The sequence below is a fragment of the Triturus cristatus genome, chromosome 5_1 (assembly GCF_964204655.1).
Source record: "Triturus cristatus chromosome 5_1, aTriCri1.1, whole genome shotgun sequence".
Classification (NCBI taxonomy): Eukaryota; Metazoa; Chordata; class Amphibia; order Caudata; family Salamandridae; genus Triturus; species Triturus cristatus.
In genome coordinates this window covers 386,796,376-386,818,347 of record NC_140587.1, presented here as the reverse complement: position 1 = coordinate 386,818,347, position 21,972 = coordinate 386,796,376, and the positions used below count along the sequence as shown (strand labels likewise).

Sequence of the window (21,972 nt, the reverse complement as noted above, 5' to 3'; positions counted from 1 at the left end):
AGCCAATTATTTATTCTACAATACTCTGTATTATGGATATACGTGTTTATCAATAAGAATTGTCTGCGTACCTTGTTTTTCAACCGTAATTCTACAACAGACCGCTGTATGCCACTGGACAGATTGACAACCTCAAGAGACTTTTTAATTACTTTAGTAGAGATTATAGTTAACAGCCCTGTAGACGCTCTTCCTTTCCCCCGTTCAGAGACTTTACTGTTTATGGCTACGGAGCCTTCCACTGTTTTATCTGCTCTCAACCAGGACTCCTGAAGGAACACCACATGGTAAGAATTTATACTTTGTTCCAAGTCGACAACCCTCTGAAGACGCGCAAACCTATGTATGTTTCAGTTTAGGATTCTCAGCTGGGAGAGAAATCCTCTCTCTCTCTTACAGAGGTCGACCCAATCATCCCACTCTCACGTATCTCAAAACTTCATCAAGGGGACAAATCTATCATACTGTTCCAAATTTGGGATCCCACTACGTTCCGTTATTCTATCATTCACTATTACTACTGTTACATTTTTCGGGTCTGTCGGTTCTGCCGAAATTCTTTTAGGAGTTTGCATTGACTCAGCTAGGGGGTAAGATGAAATAAACTCCCACTGACTAGGAGCTAACCCACTAACCATTCTTAAAAAGGAGGTGGTACTTGGACCATTCACCACTGTCTTCTTCTTTTATGGGGATCTTTCTTCACAAACTGGCACTAGCTAGACCTATTTCTGCATTGGCTACCGTATATGCAATGCAAGGTGAAATAAATTCAACTCTTGTTTATCCCCACCATTGCTCTCAAACCTGAAACCTTATATGGGCTCGCCTGAGGAGATTCCAGAGAGTCTGGGAATCTGCTGGAATATGGTCAGAATTTTAGAGTGATTCAATGGGTGCAGTTTCTTAGCTTTCTTCCCCGGACGAATTATATCCAACATCAAGACACCTGATTCAAGAACGTGGGGCTTCTCTGCCAAATGGATATCTTCTTTCTTTTAAACGCCGGAGTTTTGGGTCCCTTCCCCTTGCCAAGGTGTCATGACATAAAGTAGTGCTGTCATTTATTAGCTCGGACTTCCTAGTTGACCGGCTCCTATCATGCTTTATTTCCTTCACCGGATTGGGGGTAACGGGGACCTGATATCGTACTGCTAAACTGGTGAGGAGAGCTCCTTTTCCTTTTTAACCTCAAGCTCTTTTTTTTGTGAGTGGACAATTCTTTTCTTCCTGTATTCCCTGTTCTTTCCACCCTACCTCATCTGTTAAAATAAGTGAAGTGGGTGTTACAGGGCAAAAACTGCACTAACGGCCACATGAGTCCATTCCGATCAATACCTACTAAAGCAAGGTAAAGTAGCGGTTTATAAAGTTATATGGAATACTAGCACCAAATGAAAACAAGCACAAACAGTAGGGCATACGTTTGGCATTGAGCTACACTGATTGATTCTGTTAAACATAATATGTTTAATAATCACAACATTTACACAAATTATGCGATTTACCCTTGGGCTTTCATCTGCTTGAAGATAATTGTGTCAAGATTATGCTTTGAGTACAAAAGTCACACTTGATATCGCTTGATAGCCTTTGTGTTATGAGACCACTTTAGATTGCATTTTATGTCTTGAGACATAGCATTATTTGTGTTGTTCGTAAAGTCTTCACGGTGCCGTTTGTAAAGTTTTCACGGTGTCGTTTGTGAGGATAATGCTAAGCCTAATTTGTTTTGCAACTCAGCTGGTTTTCGCTCATTATGGGGAAAACCGGAGTATATATGCCTTTTGTATTATAACATAAGAGCAGGTAGAAGGGTCCAAGGTCCTTTACATCACCAGGATCTTGATTTTGGCTAGGGGTGGGCGGAATTTGCGTAGTCGCGGCACGCAAAGCTCAGCGAAACGGTAAAAAATCTCGGGGAGAAATATCTCGCGAACACGCATTTTGTGAGCGCGAACAAGCAAAAAATTCCGAGAAGCCGTGGAACGCAGAAATTTGGGCAATTCCGTGTTACCCAAACTCGCGAATGGAACGAAATTTACCGCCCAGGCCTAATTTTACCCATATTTATCTTGTCACCACAGAGTACACCTTTTAGGAACGCACTAAATCAGTATTCAGGACAGTAAGTTTTAGCGTGGCAATACCAGTTAGCCGTAAATTCCTGTATAATCTGCTTTTAATTCAAGTATAATCATATATTTGGATAAAACACGTAGGCGACCAAGGCAGAAGCAATTGATAATTTTAAAGTTGTTTCAGCACACCAGTGAATTTCTCTTCTGATACGAACATATTTTCACATTTAAGGTTATCAAATCCAGCCATATAACCTGAACCCTCCACACAGTCCTGCCTTGTCTTTTACAAACAAATAGCATCAGGTATACAGTTCGGTTGAATAGTAAGGGGGTGGGGTTGTGTAGGGGTGTGTGTGTGTGTGTGTGTGCGTGTGTGTGCGTGTGTACGTGTGTGTGTACGTGTGTGTGTGTGTGTGTGTGTGTGTGTGTACGTGTGTACACATTACCTTTTCCAGGTTTCCTTTGGTACAGAAACATGCATAGTAATTTCACCTCATTTTGTTTTCCTCTTTTGGAAGGAATTGTGCTACCTATGATAGCAATCTGCAGCACCATAGGTAAAAAACAAACAAGCATTGGCATAGCCAATAGGTCTCTTTGGGACCTTATAAGTGCTTAGCCATGCAACAGTTGCATAACTAAACACTTACAAGGTCCCAAAAGCGAGACCTATTGGCTATGCCAATGCTTGTTTTAACTGCTGCAATCTATTGAAGCCTCACGGAGAACATCAAGAGATCGCAATCGCGATCAAACATCAAAGCGGCCGCAAAAGTGAAAGTAATTGCGGTAAAGCGCGACACGCGCGCCCGCGCACATGCACTGTAGCTCTAGGCTGGCCTGGTAGCACTTTTTGGAGCACTCACAAAATGTCTCGCCAGACCAGCGCATGTGCTGGGTCAGGCGAGACCTAAAAAGGAATACTCACAAATTCGTTTGCTCTCCTTGCCATTCCTCCGAGTTTACATGGCCCTGAAAATGTTTTAATGAACCAGCAATTAATGTGTATGCAAGATGTTGTACCCAGGCCATAAAATTGATAATTTGAAAGCAGGAATAAAAAAATAGAGTTAAATAACAGTTTCTCCATAAAAAGAAGTCGATGTGTCATCATTATGACCCAGCAGCTAAGTTTAAGTCCCTATTCATGCACTTGCATATCACTCTTGCATACAAATCATGAAGCATACAATTGCATATTCCAGCCCCCAGTTCACAACTCCTCTGTTGAACATGCAAATTGTTTGCTATGAATTTTCCCACCTAAAATGTCTCTTGTGTTCCTTTTCTCAACTGACTGCCAAATCTCAATTGCATAACTCCACCATATAAATTACGTTTGAATTTTATAAATTAAGCTTCATAATAATATTCAGCCTCTTATACTTCTGGTAATCCCACTTTGAAAATCCCAGCATTGATCCTAAAGATGCTTCTATCTGCACTTTTCCACTGCACTTCAGGGGTGTTCCTTTATCCCCCATTGACTATATTTGCAACACCATTAATACTCTTTGGTTACTTTACAACTATGCTATCCGATTAAAGTTTAAAGAAGTCGGACTGTGTAGCACTTTAAATAAAAGATTCATTTGTCATGGCTGGGCCATTCGCCATTGCAAACGTTTTTCTTCGGGCGGACACACACATATAGCTGATAACCATCGCAACTCTTTATCTTCCTGCACCGGGTGTGCACTCGGAAAAATTATAATCAGCTGGAACTAGTCCCATTCAGCCGGACATTCATGCAAGGTCATTGCTTCTACCCAAGACACAAGGTACCGTGGAAACACACTGTATGTCAAGCCTTCGTCTAGGTCGTATTTGCCGTCTTTTGCAAATAAACCCCCCATTTAGGGTGTTGGGATTATTGGGGCAGTTACTGCGAAGGGAGCAGTAAAAAGCAAGAGATAGTAGACGATAGATTTAAAAAAAAAAAATACATCACAAGTGTCAGATTCTGCATGCTGGGTTCCAATAAATGAACTATGCAAGAGCAGAGTTTACTGGATAACTGAGGCAAATACTTATTATCTGAATAACACAAGTGAAATCTGAAAATCGTGGTACATCAGGGAACGGGGGCAGGGGTGGCAAGAAAGGACAGGTATTTTAGCTTCCAAGCTCTAATTTCCTTGCAGACTCTGTGAATCTGTACTACTCATATGATGGATCTGTGCTATAGTCATTCAGACCTAATGTCCAAATTCCCGGCTGCCATATTTTGTATCCTTCGAGACTGCGCTGCTGTCGAAGGCTGGAGCACTTGTCAGTTTGGTGTCACCAGAGGAATAAGTTTGCTGTCTGAGGCCCGAACCTTTATATTCAGTGTAGCTTGAGAGCTCGCCTGTCTTTTGTATCGACTGCAAGTTGTCTCCTGAAGGATAGCTCTGCTGCCTAAAGCAAGTGATAAAATCTGTGTAACATTTGACATGATTTTGTTGCAAGCCAGATCCTGTGGTTATGTGTAACTTACATGATAACTCTGTGAGTCCGGGCCTGTGAGCTTTGTGATATCTGCGATATAGCTCTGCGTGTGTATATCTTGGAAGTGGAAATGGAAATCATGCGAAATCTCTCACCTCAAGGATAACTTCTTTGATCACAAATCGTGTTGTATGGTTTTTAGGTCTCGGCTGCGAAGGCTGCGCTTGCGCAGTCTCGCTCCGAGATTTAATGACTTGTTGAAGAGGGGCTTGAACCCGCCCCTCTTCTCCCCTGTTCTCCATTGGCTGGCCTCTTGAATGCTGGCCAGCCATTGGAGAAGAGGTCAGTCATTCACATTAGGCCCCGTTCTTTTCGGATCGGGGGGCGTATTTTTTGCGAGAAGTCTCAGGGAGGAGACAACAGCAAAACACGCCCCCGAATCCGAAAAGGACGCTGCCTTTCTCCGAGGCATTTCTGCTCTGCCGCGGAGAAAGGCAGTGGTGTCTCCTACCAGCAGAAGTTGATTCCTTACCCATGCAGTCTTTCATGGTAAAAAGCCTTGTAGAAAAAAATCGATAATGCTCTCTATCGCGAATCAGATTTCCTCTGTAGTATCCCCGTGTGTTTTTTCACCTTAAAGTCTTGTTGTTAAAGTGGCAGGTATGGTAGTCTTCATTCTAACTGTAAACATCACAACATATACAGAGGATGATGGCTTCAGACTAGCAGCTGTTTCTCTTGTTTACATCAAAGAACACAAGTGAAGTGTCTCAGTTAATGCCAGCCTGAGCCGCGCAGGCGTTCTGATTTTTGGCTTCGGATAAAATGGCGGCTTTTCCGGTGTCGGAAATAGTCATCCCTTGGTAAATGCCAAAACAAACAGGGTCAGCAAACACTTCTGCTTCTGGGTCATAATCGCATGCCCATAAAAAGATGGCGACCTTGTCCAGCACGGTGGGGGGGTGGGATCATTGGAAGTCACTTCCTGTTACGGCCCTGCCTGAGTTAAAGATGGCGGCCGTGGGGGTGCTGGAAACGGTGGAGAAGCTGCAGGCAAGACTGACCGGTGGCGGCGAGCCTAAGAAGGTAAATACCGGGCACGGTCTTATTTTCTTTTGTCTCGTTCTCTCTCTCTGCCCTTCTGTCGGTTCCTCTCTCACCCTCTATCTTTATCTCTAGATTTGTCTTTCTCTCGTTTCTCTCGTTATGTGGTTCTGTTGCCCGCTTTCTACACCTTCCTCTCTCTCGTTATGTGGTTCTGTTGCCCGCTTTCTACACCTTCCTCTCTCGCACTATCTCGTCCTCTGCTTTCTCGTTCTCTTTTTCTTGCTCTTTATGTTAAGTTAACCATCATCTTTTATGTCGCTTTTATCTTTCTTTCTCCTCGTTCTCCTGCTCTTTCATTCCCTCCCCATTCACTTCTCCCTCCTCTCTCTTGTCTCCTTATCGCAGTCTCTCTTTTTCTCTTGCTTCCCTTGCTCGATCCATTTGATTCTTTTCCTCCTCTCCTTTTCTCTCCCTCTCCTCCTCTATTTCCCTTCTCTTTCTCTGTCTCTCTCCCCCCTCCTCCCAGCGAGCCTGTTATTTTCATTATTGTTTTTTTAGCTCTGTGAAGTCGCACCGATTAATGAGCGATTTTATACCCTCCGTATCTCCAGTGAAACCGAGCGCGCGCGGCGTTGTGCTTTCTCGCCCCTCTCGTTCAGCCGTGTCATCGTTTTTCACTACAAACAGCCGTAATGAGTCTGCCCGGGACATAAAAAGGCAGCGTAAGCTTTATTCACCCGGTTATCGAAAGTGAATGGCATGGTTCAAAGAGCCGTGGGCACCAGGGATTATAAATAAACAAGTCTCACGCATCTTTCGAGAGCATTTGCTCTGGCCGTGAGCGTAATTATAGAACTAATAGCCCTTTACTTGCTTCAGGTATTTCATATAAAGATGACCGGCCTCGAGGGGCAGCGCGGGGCTGCAGAGAGAACATTTTTATTGGAGCAGGATGGTGTGTGGGGGTACCCCGGGAGACCGGTTTAGTCGGAACACAGAAGAGACGAGGAGCTGAAACACTACTAGACAGCACATTGTCGTTTTTCACATTTAGAATTTGAAGCAGGGCACAGAGTGATGTGCCCCAGATCACACGACTGGTTGGTCTAGTGCCGGAGCTGGGATTGTTACGCAGGGCGCCAGATTGAAACTGAGGTCCGGGCAGTAGTTTTGCCAGACAACACATGTTTACCCTGGGAAGGAGATTCTCAGTGACACATTGTTAAATCCCTTATCACATCACCAATCTTCACGTTTCCCTCTTTTAATATGTTCCTCAGAACGTGTTCCCTTTTGTTGCGAGGGCTCATTGCGTGCTTCAGGGCGCCTCGTCCCGTTACCCCAATCCAGCAATCCTGTAATGTCTGGCATTGTTCAGGAATCTTAAACTCGAAGCTGCCACCAGGAAGCCATTTAACCCTCACTTCTTATGCGTGTCTCGCAGGCGCGCAACACCCATTGGACTCAAAGGGCTTCAGCCCCCCCCGTCGTGTGTGGCAGACCGGGAGGAGACAGATTCCCAGCGCACACACAGCCGCACCCGAGCACTTGCCAGGTCTTTAAAAGACCATTTGGATGTTAATGAGGCCTCGCTGTTGTTTCACCCCTTCTAAGAGCCCCTGCAGCTCCATTCTGACTATTGCTTAAGGATTCAGCCCCCCCCCCCGAAATTTTTTCTTAGCCCCCCCCGAAATTTGGCTCTAGTTGCGCCTCTGGTGTCTCGTGTATATGTTTACTAAGAAGTCTTGTATAGCGCTGAGGTCAGGTATGCCGTCATTTTAGAGCGCTAAATTCGGCCACACATGCGCTAAGCAGTCCTCCCACCCGCCAAACAGACTAGTAAACACACAGCCGTGTAACATGGCTACGTTTATTGAACACACATATGCTTGTTAAAGATGAAAATGGAGTTGATATTATCATTAAGAACATATCCCTGAGTATCGAGCCGCACTATCCACAAACATGAAGTCAGCCGCTAGCCGGACTACTCCATTAACACAGACACGTTTTTACATGTATGCAGTTCATGTTTACCATGACTCCTTCCCCCAGATTCCAGAAGCCTCTCTCACCAGGCCTCATCCTTGGCGGACTGGGTCACTGCTCCAGTGCTTTAAATGGGCCGGTACTCACCGGTAAGGAGTACCGGCACTTTTATATTTTCTCCCCTTGAGTACCGGAAAGGAGAGTACCGGTACTCATTACGCCCGGTTTTGGTGCGGTTGGTGCTGCGCTTCATCCTTGGCAGGTCTTTCTGCAGGGCCTAGAATGGGTTAAAGCGCCTTTCGAACCAAGCTGAAGCCTGGGCTGCACTGGTTCAAAAGCGCCAGCAGAGCAGCTGCCTTCAGTAGAACACAGAGCTGCGTGTGCATCTCTGGAGTGAAAGGTCGAGTATCCCTGCAGGGTCCCTTTCAGAGGGGGTCTAAAGGTGACAAAAAAACCTGATTGGCGCGAGCGTGGGCCACATTGTTCAGGGACACAGCTTGTTAGTATGCCCATTGTTTTAATCCCACGCACATCTTCGCCCATCAACAATTTAAATGAGAGGGATTTGCATGAAACACAATCCCGGCCCTCTAGATTACATCAATGCATTCATGCTTTTTTAAAAAAAAAGTGCAGCACTAGTACGGATTCGTCAGTGTGCCATTTATTGGAAAACATAGCCCCGCCCCAAACTCCGCCCTCAATCCACTACTTTTTTTTTGTGAGTACCTGCACTTATTCTTTTCCATTTAAAGCACTGCTGCTGGCCATTCCTCCACGAGGGGTGTCCCTGGAGTTTCCTAAATGAATCCACTGAAGAGTGAGGTTCTGGCACCCCTCGGGATCAGATATGAGATCTCCCGGATGCTGTAATAGGTCCCCTCAAATTCTGTAGAAAGTCTGGAGGCTCATCTCCAGTCCTCCCTTTCTCCCAGTCATCAGGTTCCAAGGTGGATGACCACTGGCTTCTTCAGCTCAAACATTCTGGAAAAACGTCTGTGTTGGACCCGGACTTTCATATCCCTGTCATACTGGCGAGAGTTCAGGCAAGACCGGATAACGCAGCTCCGGCCACCTGCCTCTGCCCCACACCTAACAGAATTATCCTTAAAGCAAAGTCAGCAGGACATGAGGCAACCCCCAGGTGTCCTGGTACCCACTGATAGTGGCATGATCCCAAAACAAGCTTCCTTCTCGCCAGTCTATGAACTCTCTCTGTACCTCCACCCAGACCAGCCTCCGATGAGTCCACAGCTCCCCAGACCAGCCTGCCATGAGTCTATAGCTCCCCAGACCAGCCCCCTATTAGTCCACAGCTCCCCAGACCAGCCTCCGATGAGTCCATAGCTCACGACACCAGCCTCCCATGAGTCTACCGCTCCCCAGACCAGCCCCCTATGAGTCCACAGAGCCCCAGACCAGCCTCCGATGAGTCCACAGCTCCCCAAACCAGCCACCGATGAGTCCACAGAACACCCCGAGGGTGTTCCGGTGGCCGCATTCTCCTCTTCATCTGTAACATCGTGGAACTCGCGACTTTTATCTCTTCTATTTATCACTTTTTAAGATTCATCTAAAAAATGTCTTTTTAATTAATGAATACATAATCTTATTGCTTTAGTTATTGTCGTAGATTTGTTAAACTCCTTAGCACCAAGTGGATCATGCATATGTGCTCTTAATAAACGCTTTTAACACAACATGACATAAGCAGGAAGAGACAGAAACAAGCATTTACAATGCAACGGTCTCGGCATTGTTAAAGTTAGAGCTATTGGCATTGCTCATGACAATGCCGTTTCTTTAAATGTTTTAAAAACAAAAAACATAAGCAAAAATAATGTCATGAGCAATGCCAATAGCTCTAACTTTACCAATGCCGAGACCATTGCATTGTAAATGCTTGTTCTTGTTGAAAACTGCTTTCTAGAAACCTATGGAAATATCCTGCTTCCACCCATTAGTCTTATCATACGTTTTCCATGCAATGGCTAAGTTTACTAACCTATGAAATGCACATTAGCTAAGCCCTTTAATCTGACCTGTCAAATACTAAGAATTTAGTTCCAATTGATACTTTAGCTTAACAGAGAAACAAACCCATTTGTACTATGGATAGCATATCTTCACAAACTTGTTAAGTTTCAGGTTTGCGATGGAAACCTGAGCAGTTTGAAAATTCATCCATGGACTACCGAGAGAATAAATACTATACCTTACCAGTGTCTGATTGTTTATTTATTGTCCAGTACTAAATTATGCTGGGAGCAGAAGGGAGACCTCTTTCTTCTAGCACACTTTCTTTTGAAATATTTTCACTTCTATTCTTTTAGTACAGTGTAAGTAGACATTTTGTGGCACACAGTACCTAATAAATCTCATATAAGGTAATCGTTTTCTGCTGTTAACATATTATATTCCTTTTGTCAGTCAAATTGTATGTATTGGATGTTTAATTGGTTGTCAATGTGTGGGGCAGAAGAACCGCTGAAGTTAGCCCCAAAAGGAAATAAGCGTCCACAGAATTAATTAGACAAGTATATAGTACATCATGTCCCACAGTATATGAATGAAGCGAATTGCCAAAATATTGACTTAACATTCTACATTCTTTAAAAGCAGGCAAGAAGCTTGTGAATGTCTGTGCAGGATTGTGGATTTTGTACTGCACAATAGGTGCTCATCTTTCGAAATATATATCTGTTAGAGAGATCTAGCTGCAGATTCCTAAACTTTTGAATTCTCCCCAGGCGACAGACTGGATCCGGAGATTTTCCAGCAGTACATCTGCGCGCCAGGGAGGGTGGTGTCGTACGACTCCGTGATTACGTCTACTCTGGTTGTAATGTCAGTGGAGTCATATAAGTTCCCTCTGGCGCACAGATGACATTTTCTTCTTTCTGCGCTGCAACTTTGATCCGGTGAAGCAGTTCCTCAAGTCGTTTTCTGGCCTACTTCAACAGTTTGTGTCGGAAACAGTGTGTCCTTTCTCATGTCTTCAAGCTTTAAGCCTTGTGCATGACCGATGTCTGCTACAGACCCGCATTCTGTTTTTGGTGATGTTTGGGACAGCACCACGACTCTGAAGATTGCGGTTCCTGCCAGATGCTGAAGCCGCTCAAGGAATGCTGGGTGAAACTCTTGGTACCGCGGCCTATGCAGTCTTCGGGCACTTCACGTCGGCCTCGGTCTTCTACTTCTCATTCGGAGGTCCGTTTAAAGGGCCGTACCAGGAGCCAGAGGAGTTCATGAGGACATTGCTCTGCATCAACGTCCCAAGGTAAGCGTAGGCGATTAAAGTCACAGCACTCCACGATGTCGCCGTGTGGAGACTCCCTCTCTCACGGCTCTGCCTGCTCGCTGGTGTAGTCTGGACACGACTCGCCCACACCTCCCCGTCTTTCTGGGAGTCGGGACTTTGATGGCTCAAATGAAAGAATACTATTATTCTCTGCATCTCATCTTTGGGCCTCCATCTTCCCATGGAGCGTCGTCAGGCCCCATGGAGTTTAGAGGAGCCATGACGGTGGGTTTGCCCTCATTGTCAATTGGGCCTTCTCAGTCATTGGGTCAGCTCGGGCCGACTCTGCTTCTTTGATCAGTAGACTCAGGCATTGATGTTGGCGGTGCAGATTGAAGCCATTTCTCCTCCTCTCTGCGTCAGATGCAGAGTCGATAGAGCCAACTGGGGTGGGGGGGGAATGTTGTTTTTCCTCTTACCTCTCATGATGGAGCTTCTTAAAGTCATCTTGTCGTGGATGATACGTAGGAGTCTGGGCTATTACAGCCTATTTCTGAGACTATTCCACCTCTCATGGAGGAGAATGAGCTATCTGCTCCTGGTGAGGCTAGTGGGCTGGAGTCTCTTCTCTAGTCTCGGAACTACTTTCCCCTCTAGGTCTTGCTACTGAGACAAGTTCCTCTTTTGCAGATATGTAAAGGAGAGCAGCGTTGGTTTTAGAGTGATCTTTTCCTATGTTGGAGAAGGCCACTGATCCCATGATTGATGTCCTTTATTGAGCCTGTTCTCCCATATAGTGAGGCCCTATACAGCATATTGTTGGGCACTTTGGCTACGCTTGATACGAGGGTTTTGGTGGATCGTTGCTATATCTTGCAGGCACCTGTCTGCTCCTGGAGATACCACTGGTCTCTTCAGGCATCCTACCTCTTGTAGTTTGGTAGTCGGGCTGCTTAAGCCTCACAGAATAGGGATTCTCTACCTAATGTACCATCGGATAGAGATTCTAGGAGACAAGATTCGGGTGGCAAACCGTTTTTCCTCTACTAGTTCCGCTTTACAGTCCACTAACACGTCTTGTGTTTTTGGGTGGTGTTCTCACTCTTTGTGGGATTTCTTGCAAACTATGTTGCCATCACTTCCAGATGACCTCCAATCTAATCTTGAACAGTTGATTCGGATTGGCCAACAGGCAGCAAAACTGATCATTCGATGTGGCATGGATACCTACTGATCCAGTAGGTCGGGCCATGGCGTGGTTCCTCAGGTGAGAAACAGAGATACACCCCCATTCTGACCATACAGAATGCACAAGGTCAATTATAATCTCGGTGGTGGGACATCCTGTGGGAAGACATTGTTCAGGTGTTTGTTTGTTGGTCTATAGAGCTGGCCCATTGGGGGAGGGAGGGAGGGAGAGGGGGAGGTAATGATTGCTACTACTAGCGCGAACGCTGCATGTGAATGTTGATTGTTGAAGCAGAACCTGTTTTTGCTTGTTTTTACTGATACTGCGGCACCCTGCCCTCTCATAGTAATGAGAGTAGGTTATTGCGCGCATTATTCTATTTTTGCTCTAAATATCTTTTAATTTCATCTGATTGACTTTTTTAGCCAAAGCTTACTGCCACTCACCTGCATTTAAAATTTGAAAACTCACCTCACTACTTAGTGAGCCGTCCCAGAATCTCTTCAGGCCAGGCCAGCTATTGGGCGCCATTTTGGTTAGCGCTCTAGCAGCTGGGGTTATTTAAATCCGGATGATGCAAGCGCGCATCGCGGGCGCGCCGTTGGCGCGCCAGAGGCAAGCCCGTCTGCGCCCGTCCGCGCCAGTTCGCCGACAGAAGCCAGGACCCCTGGTAGGCTGCCTGTATCTGCCCTACAAATTTTAAACATACCTCGCAGATATTCGCGTGATTGTTTATAAGAGCTCAAGCCCGCCCCCTGTAAATTACCTCTTCAGCCTTATCGAGTGTTAGAGGGCCCTTTTTCATGCCGAGCTTGTAGATTCCAGAGCACTGAGTGTCTCTGACCCCCTTCGATTACTATTCGACAGCTTAATGTTAATGATTTATCTCACTCTTTAATACTTCTCTTAATTTACCTCCTCTTCCAGGGATAAATAGTGAGTGGAACTGCTTTCTGGTTAATGTTAGGTCCCTCCCTAAGCATGCTACAGATATATGGGATATCCTGACTGATTTGAAACCCGAGATGGGCTTCATTACTGAGACCTGGATTAAACCATCTTCCACTCCCGCCATTGCTTTGGCCATCACGGAGGGCTATCGTATTTCGAAATTGGATAGATCAGGCAGAGCGGGTGGGGGTATAGCTATAATTCATAAAGAAGACCTAGCACTTACCATTCTAGATCAAGTGGGCACAGAGGCGTTTGAATGGTTAGATCTTTCTACCCGTTGTAGCTGGAAAGGTGCTTTGGTATATAGACCACCTGGCCCTACACTTAATTTTACCTGTCAACTGCTAGATTTTCTCTCTCCTCACATAATTGCCACGGGTAAATTCCTTTTGTTAGGAGATTTTAATATCCATAGCGAAGATGTCTTGAACCAGGATGCTAGGCTATGTCTGCAAGACCTGGCTGCCTCTGGATTAGTTAAAATAAATTCCGCTCCTGCTCATGTTGCTGGCCACATTTTGGATCTCATTATGACTAACTCTCAGGATATCAAATGTGGTGACACCTATCCACTTACTTGGACTGATCATTCACTAATACATTTTCAACTTATTAGCCCTATCCATTGTGATTGCGCTTCATCTACTACTTCAGCCATTTGTCAATACAGACCATGGCATAAACTAACTTCTGACCATCTCTCTTCCCTATTTCTCTCCTGGGATAGGGAAACTATGCTCTACAATGTCAATCAACAACTTGACCTCTTTATCCTTCTTATCTCAAATGTGCTTGTTAAGAAAGCCCCTATGAAGCTTCTCACTCATCCTCCCAAAGGTTCCCCTACTGATTGGTATACTTCTGTTTTACGTGAGGAAAAAAGTTCCTGCAAGAGGTTAGAACGCTCATGGCGACTTTCGCATAATGAGCAAGATAAAATTTATTATAAGATTGCTATTTCTAACTATCACAATAACATTAAAAAGGCTCGCAAATTGCATATTGCGACCGTGGTAGATCAAGCAGGAAATAATTCCAGCACACTCTTTCAAATTGTGAATAATTTTACTAATCCCATATCCTGTGAGACCAGAGACATCTCCTCCCAAACTCTATGTGACAATATTTCTTCCTTTTTTATTCAGAAAATTGAAAATACCTATCAAAAAATTATTTCATCTAACACCTCCTTTCCTGCCCCTACTGTAGATCCATCAAACCAAATTAGTAATGATTCACAATTTTGCACCTTTCCTAACATTACTATCACAGAAATATCTTCCTTATTGGAAGGTACTACATCTGGCTCTCCTCTTGACATTATTCCAGGTAAAGTTTCATCTAAATTCTCAGATCAACTTGCTTTACCCATATGCTCCATTATTAATAACTCTTTAAACTCTGGTAGTCTCCTGCAACAATGGAAACATGCCCAAATTCTCCCCATTCGTAAAAACCTAAAAATCCATCCGGCTGAGCTGACTAATTACCGCCCTATTTCTCTGCTTCCCCTACAGAGCAAGATCATAGAAAAACATATTAATAGACACCTATCGGCGTTTATCGAATCCACCCATGCTCTTGATGTTTCCCAATCTGGTTTTCGTGCTAAGCATAGCACGGAAACGGCCTTAGTGAAAGTAACCGATAACATCAGGATGGCACTGGATAATGGTCAAGCAGCACTTTTGGTGCTGCTTGACCTCTCAGCAGCGTTCGATACCATTTCACATCATATCCTGCTGTCTAGACTGCAGGAGATTGGTATTGCGGGACTTGCACTGAAGTGTTTGTCAGATTTTCTGACGAACAGAACTCAGGCAGTCACTATGGGCCCTTATAAATCTGCTCTCTCTCATATAACCAGGGGTGTCCCGCAGGGCTCATGTCTGAGCCCTACTCTTTTTAATATCTATGTGACCCCTCTGGCGAAACTTATGAGAAATCTGGGTTTTTGTCCTATTTCTTATGCGGATGACACCCAACTCCTCCTCACCTTTGATAAAAAAAAAGAACAGACATACAACATATTTTCTCCCAGGGTATGATGGCTATTGCCTCTTGGATGCAAAGCAATTTCCTCCAATTAAACTCAGAAAAATCGAGTATGTTGTTTGGAGGTGCCGCCATCTGCTGGTCGCCAAATTGGTGGCCTGAGGAGTTGGGTAAAGCCCTGATCCCTAAAGAGGGGATAAATAACCTCGGCATCAAATTAGATCATAAACTTACTTTAGATGCCCATGTCAATACTACTGTTGGCACCTGTTATCATGTCTTGAGTCTACTTAGCAGAATCTTTCCTTTACTTCCTATCTCTACGAGGAAGACTCTGATTCAGGCCCTGATCATGAGCAGAATTGATTACTGCAATGCTCTGCTTCTTTCTACGCACATAGCCTTAGGAAAACTGCAGGTTATACAAAACACGGCTGCCCGTCTAGTGACGGGCCTACCACCTAGGACTCCTTCCTTGCCTTTGCTACTAAAACTTCACTGGCTTCCTGTGAAAAAAAGAGTGGAATTTAAGATAGGATGTATGATCTTTAAAGCAATAAATAAGCTCAGTCCTTGGAAAGGCCAGGAAATGCATTATCTATACTCCTGCATGCTCTCTTAGATCTCGATCCAAAAGATTACTTTCTATTCCTAGAATCAAGAAATCACGCACTGGAGGCAAAGCTTTTTCTTACCTTGCCCCGTGTTTCTGGAATAGCCTTCCTCAATATCTTCGCACCGATATGACCATTCTCCAGTTCAGAAAGCTTTTGAAAACCCATCTTTTCTAACTTGCTGCCTGGTTGTTTAGTTGTTACAAGCGCAGAGATACCCCCTGGGGTGATTCAGCGCTATATAAAATCATAAAATAAATAAGTGTGTGTGTGTATATATATATATATATATATATGTGTGTGTGTATATATATATATATATGTGTGTGTGTGTGTGTGTATATATGTGTGTGTGTGTGTGTGTATATATATATGTGTGTGTGTGTGTGTGTATATATATATATGTGTGTGTGTGTGTGTATATATATATATGTGTGTGTGTGTGTGTATATATATATATATGTGTGTGTGTGTGTGTATATATATATATGTGTGTGTGTATATATATATGTGTGTGTGTGTGTATATATGTGTGTGTGTATATATATGTGTGTGTGTGTATATATAAACGCGTCGGGCATCCACTGCGAATTGAACGGCTTAAAGCTATCGTTGTGCTGGCGGACTATATACCATAGAGGCTCTTCATGAGCATGTTGCCGTTCGAGTATGTATATTTATGTGTGTGTGTATATATATATATTCACTTAAAAAACCATAGGTTTCACACATGTTATAGTTAGCTGGACATTTCCCTCGTGAAAAACCATTGAAATTCCCCCGTTATAGTTAGTGCAGGCAACTATAACTCACGCGACCGCAATCCTCTGCTGATGACGTCAGATATTACATCACTGTATTTAGACACTTATTTACCCATGTCTTCTTCCATTCATTTTTAGCTATACATATATTAGAAATATTTTTTTTTCAGAAAGACACATATGTCATCAGTGATGTAATATCTGACGTCATTAGCAGAGGATTGCGGTCGCGTGAGTTATAGTTGCCTGCCCTAACTATAACGGGGGAATTTCAATGGTTTTTCACGAGTGAAATGTCCAGCTAACTATAACATGTGTGAAACCTATGATTTTTTAAGTGAATTTGCAAGGTTTTTTAAATGCTAATTCCTAACTATAGGAACTAAGGTTTTTCACCGTGCGCGTACCGTACGCGCACGGTGCGCTTCGAGCACCGTGCGCGCGCTGTGGGCGCGCAGTGCGCTTCGCGCACCGCACGCCCACGTTACTCAGTTTGCGGAATTTTTCTGTTTCTACAGTACGCGCACGCTACGCGCACTCCGCGATTTTTCAAAACAAAATTAAAAGAAATTTTGGCCCTTGGGGGTCCATCTGGGACCCCCTGACAAAGGCTAGGGGGTCAGGAATTGTCCACACTGCCCCCTTTTCACGTTCTCCACCTTTGTTTTTCACCCCCTCAGACTGCGAGAGACAAAATGGCGGCCGACACTTCCTGGTTTCGACCGATTCGAATGTTTACTAAGATCTAACAACCAATCAGAATCGTGCTCGCGCACGGCAGCGTGCGCGTACGGTAAGTTTTACCGTGCGCGCTTATAGATATATATATGCTTTTAAATGCTATTTCCTCAGGAAATACTGAACAGATTTACACCAGACCTGCAAAAGGCACATCCCTGTCCTGAGGACTACTTCTCTGCCAAATTTCAAGTAATTCGGTTCAGCCGTTCGGGCTGTTGCTTGGACTAAAGGTCCTATGGAAAAATGCATGGGGAAAACGCATTTTGGGACCCCCCCTTTTTCTCAGCCCCTGCTTGACGAATCTCCCCGAGACTTTCAGGGAAGGAGTGGAGTGGAGCGCCCCACCTATTTTGATAATTTCGCGAGGATTCGTCAATCGGCGCCAAAGTTATTCCAAATAGAATGTTGCGGATTTCCTATGGAAACACGATCCTAACTATAACTATCTACTGGCGACCACCAGTAGATAATAAATATATATATATATATATATATATGAAAGAAGAGTCCTTCCTGACGAAAAGACCAAAGGACACAGCGGGGGTACCAGGTAATCATTTATTTATCCCAGATTTTAGGCATAATGCATTTCGGCGTTTGGTCATGCCTTCCTCAGATGCCTTTCCTGCCTTGGGTTACGCTCGCTCCCTCTTTAAAATGTCATGCGGTATTCCAAATGATTGGAGTATTCCAGGCCCCGCCTTTATTGTCTGCAGCTGTTGTCCAATGCTGAACGGACTCAGCCTCCCAGCATGCATTGCAACTGCAGTCCAAAATGTGGAGTAGTGCTTCAATGCACCCTATTAAGCCTTAACAAAAAGAGGGAGACGGCTAATTTGAGCCACGAGAGTCCCAGTAATAAAGATGCAAATGGCCACCTCGGGTCCCCAACGCCTCGACCTCCGGAGCAATTACAAACCAGGCCGTGACGATGTGATACCGTGATCCAGCGTCCCCGTGCAATCACGGACTGCAAATTGCAGCGGTCCTTGTCAGTCATGCTCCCAAGGTGGGTCTTCCAACTACCAATCCTTTGGTGTATCCTGCCACATTGCCTTTACTTGTTGTCGGCCACTTGCGAGACGGGTCCTCTGTTTTGCACGCGCTAAGGCTCAGCTCGTGGAATTTGTATGAAAGAAGAGTCCTTCCTGACGAAAAGACCAAAGGACACAGCGGGGGTACCAGGTAATCATTTATTTATCCCAGATTTTAGGCATAATGCATTTCGGCGTTTGGTCATGCCTTCCTCAGATGCCTTTCCTGCCTTGGGTTACGCTCGCTCCCTCTTTAAAATGTCATGCGGTATTCCAAATGATTGGAGTATTCCAGGCCCCGCCTTTATTGTCTGCAGCTGTTGTCCAATGCTGAACGGACTCAGCCTCCCAGCATGCATTGCAACTGCAGTCCAAAATGTGGAGTAGTGCTTCAATGCACCCTATTAGGCCTTAACAAAAAGAGGGAGACGGCTAATTATAATAATTATATAATATTCACTGAAAAAACCATAGGTTTCACACACGTTATAGTTAGGAATTAGCATTTAAAAAACCTTGCAAATTCACTGAAAAAACCATAGGTTTCACACATGTTATAGTTAGCGGAAATTTTACTGATAAAAAACCAGTGAAATTGCCCCGTTATAGTTAGTGCTGGCAACTATAACTCACGCGACCGCAATCCTCTGCTGATGCTAATACTGTATTTAGACACTTATTTTCCCATGTCTTCTTCCATACATTTTTAGCTATACATATATTACAAATATTTTTTTTTCATAAAGACACATATGTCATCAGCAGAAGATTGCGGTCGCGTGAGTTATAGTTGCCAGCACTAACTATAACGGGGCAATTTCACTGGTTTTTTTATCAGTAAAATTTCGGCTAACTATAACGTGTGAAACCTATGGTTTTTTCAGTGAATTTGCAAGGTTTTTTAAATGCTAATTCCTAACTATAACGTGTGTGAAACCTATGGTTTTTTCAGTGAATTTGTACGGTTTTTTAAATGCTAAGTTACTTTACGCCATTCGAGGCGTGCGCGCCCACTTAACGCAGTTCGTTCCGTGCACGGTTTTTATCAACTTTAATAAGCCCTGTACATTTGGTGGCCTTCGGCCACCAAAAGCACAGGGGGTGGGGTCAATGTGGATAGTGTTTTTTTATTTCGATTTTATAATTTCATGTTGCCAAAATTTAGTTTTTTTTACCTATTAATAAGCCCTGTACATTTGGTGGCCTACGGCCACCTAAAGCACAGGGGGTGGGGTAAGTGTGGATAGTGGTTTTTTTTTTTTTTTTTTTTTTTTTACCGTACGCTTACGGTAAGCGTACGGTAAGCGTACTCGGCGAAATTGCCGAAAAAAAAATAAAACCGTTTTTGCTCTTGGGGGATGTTTGGGGACTCCCTCAACATGACTATGTGGGAGGGAGTTGTCAAAACAGCCCCGTAACATGTTTTTGGCCATCTTGTTTGATAAACAACACTCAGTGCGAGAGACAAAATGGCGGCCGCCGCTTCCTGGTTTTGGCCGATTCGAATGTTTACTAAGATCTAAGAGCCAATCAGAATCGCGCTCGCGCACGCCACCGTACGCTTACGGTAAGCGTACGGTAAGCGTACCGTAAGCGGGCTCAGATATATATATTGATTTAAAGGCTATTTTCTCAGAATCTACTGAACAGATTTACACCAAACCTACAAAAGGCACTTCCTTGACCTAGGGACTACCTCTCTGCCAAATTTCTAGTAATTCTGTTCAGCCGTTCGGGCTGTAGCTCGTTCTAAAGGTCCTATGGAAAAATGCATGGGAAAAACGTGTTTTGGGACCCCCCTTTTATCTCAGCCCCCGCTTGACGAATCCCCCCGAGACTTTCAGGGTAGGAGCGGAGCGTAGCGCCCCACCTATTTTGAGAAATTCGCGAGGATTCATCGACCGGCGCCAAAGTTATTCAAAATAGAATGTTGAGGTTTTCCTATGGAAAAGGGGTCCTAACTATAACTACCTACTGGCGACCGCCAGTAGGTAATATATATATATATCCTCGTCTGATTTACGGTCAGTTTTCAGTTCCGTATACCTTGTGGGTTTTTTCCTCATCTTGACCTACTTGGCCAAGTGTGCTCATAAGTGTTTGCTCTTGGCAAAAGTTCATTTTTCTGTTGATTTTTTTTTTTTTTCTTTTAGGTGTATGGTAGTAACAGCCTATTAGGAGTCTTTTGGGCAGCCAGCATTATCTTAAAGCTAAGTCAACCAGAATGCTTTATTGGGGGGGTGATCTCTTTCAGTTTTCTGTTGTATGGTATCATGGGCTGGTTTTTCGGTTCCATTTTTATCTGTGTGTGTATAGAGTGTATACACAGGTATATTGCATATGTGTTTAAACATTCTTACATATAGCTCTGCTATATACAATAAGGCAAAATATTCATTATATTTTTGTGAATTTTTCTATGAGATGCAGTTTGGTTTTCTCTTCACAGTAGGTTGTGTATAGCTGTATGTGCTAGTGTGTGTGTGTGTGTATATTGGTTTTTATTTCCATGACTTGTGGTATTTGCCACAGTTTTTTAAGGAGCTCGTGCTCCTTTTCATCAAATCCTCCGTGCGTCTGGTCTCTGGTTAATTTTGACTGGCTGGTTCTCCCTGAGGACTTTTGTGTGATTGTTTTGCAGCCTCTCCTCTGAGTGGAGTATAGCATTATCTGGTAGAGAGATAGTCTAGCCACAGATTCCTTAACACCCTGCCCATCTTCTCTGCTTTGCGAACAATTTACAGGGTGAGATGTATTTCCTTTTATGACGCTGATTTATACACCAGTACTCAGTGTTTCACATAGCCTTGTGCTTTGTCGTACCGTTTGGTCTTTCCTTACCATTTATTTCCACTTAATGTTTCAATGATATATTGATCTTTTTTGGCAAACTGTTTACACAGCCGGTTTCTATAGTGACCCTGTGTTTTGGCACAAAAGTTTTCACAGAAGAAACTAACATCTGCGTGCCAGAGGGGACTTATACGACTCCACTGAAGTCACAACCTGAGTCGATGTCATCACTGAGTCATATGACGCCATCCCTTGGCACGTAGAGGTACTGCTGAAAGATTTCTGTGTCCAGTCTGATGCCTGGGGGAGATTTAAAAATATAAGAAATCTGTGGCTAGGCTATGTGTCTGCCAGATAAGGTATATACCTTCTGTAATGCATTGTCATTAACAGCAACAGTGACTCATTGCAGTGATAGTTTTGCAGTGATGCTTTAAAGAAAAGAATTGGGATAATTTGAGGGAACTAATAAAATAATTTTGTATTACCCTGTGATAGTCAATTAAATGCGATATTCAGATGTAAAAGTGGTATTGCAGCTTCCATTCATCATTGCCAGGCCAGACTTAATAGTTCAAAGCATATAATGGAAGAATACAACAGGTGTTCGAATAGTAACACAGACAGGAAATGTGTTTCCAGAATGAAAAAGGTAGCCAAGAGCCCCACTTCCAAATCGCTTTAAATCAAAGTTCGAGGATTAATAATGAAACCTGCAAGCTGTTGAAAGATTTCTTATTGTGTTACTCAGTCTTTTTGCAATTGGTCCCTTGTGGTTTCTGTTTTAAATATTATATTCACCAATGTCACTGTGCGATCGCTCAAAGTACAGGACACGGTCAAAGTACTGTGCTATTGAGTTGCTCTGTTTAAAACATTGTTTTAAATGAATCAAAGATGCAATACCATTTTACTTCTGAATATTGTTTATTTCTTTTCTTGTCATAAGACGATGGGTACTTTGAACCATTATTGCTGATAATCAAAACAGCTGAGGGTTCCTCATTGTTGGTCTACTCAGCAGCGCCTGATATAAATATCTCAACTTTAGAAAGAAACGGACCATAAGCTGTATTAAACATAATTTGGGGAGAGAA

The 21,972-nt window shown here is 43.8% G+C and overlaps 1 protein-coding gene across 9 annotated transcripts in view; it reads left to right on the top strand.

Moving 5' to 3' along the window:
* OXR1 (oxidation resistance 1) overlaps positions 1-21,972 on the top strand; it is a 1,797,650-nt gene that overhangs the window by 1,598,992 nt on the left and 176,686 nt on the right. The window lies entirely within an intron of this gene.